The sequence below is a fragment of the Bison bison genome, unplaced genomic scaffold (genome assembly GCF_000754665.1).
Source record: "Bison bison bison isolate TAMUID 2011002044 unplaced genomic scaffold, Bison_UMD1.0 scf7180017864066, whole genome shotgun sequence".
NCBI classification, from domain to species: Eukaryota; Metazoa; Chordata; class Mammalia; order Artiodactyla; family Bovidae; genus Bison; species Bison bison.
Window position 1 is genome coordinate 1,629,651 of NW_011494638.1, and position 521 is coordinate 1,630,171.

The following is a 521-nucleotide window of genomic DNA, read 5'->3' on the forward strand; positions in this document are numbered from 1 at the left end:
TCTATTTCCCATGAAGTGGTGGGACCGGATGTCATGATATTCGTTTTCTGAATGTTGAGCTTTAAGCCAACTTTTTCACTCTCCACTTTCACTTTCATCAAGAGGCTTTTGAGTTCCTCTTCACTTTCTGCCATAAGGGTGGTGTCATCTGCATATCTGAGGTTATTGATATTTCTCCCGGCAATCTTGATTCCAGCTTGTGTTTCTTCCAGTCCAGCATTTCTCATGATGTACTCTGCCTATAAGTTAAATAAACAGGGTGACAATATACAGCCTTGATGAACTCCTTTTCCTCTTTGGAACCAGTTTGTTGTTCCATGTCCAGTTCTAACTGTTGCTTCCTGACCTGCATACAAATTTCTCAAGAGGCAGATCAGGTGGTCTGGTATTCCCATCTCTTTCAGAATTTTCCACAGTTTCTTGTGATCCACACAGTCAAAGGCTTTGGCATAGTCAATAAAGCAGAAGTAGATGTTTTTCTGGAACTCTCTTGCTTTTTCCATGATCCAGTGGATGTTGGC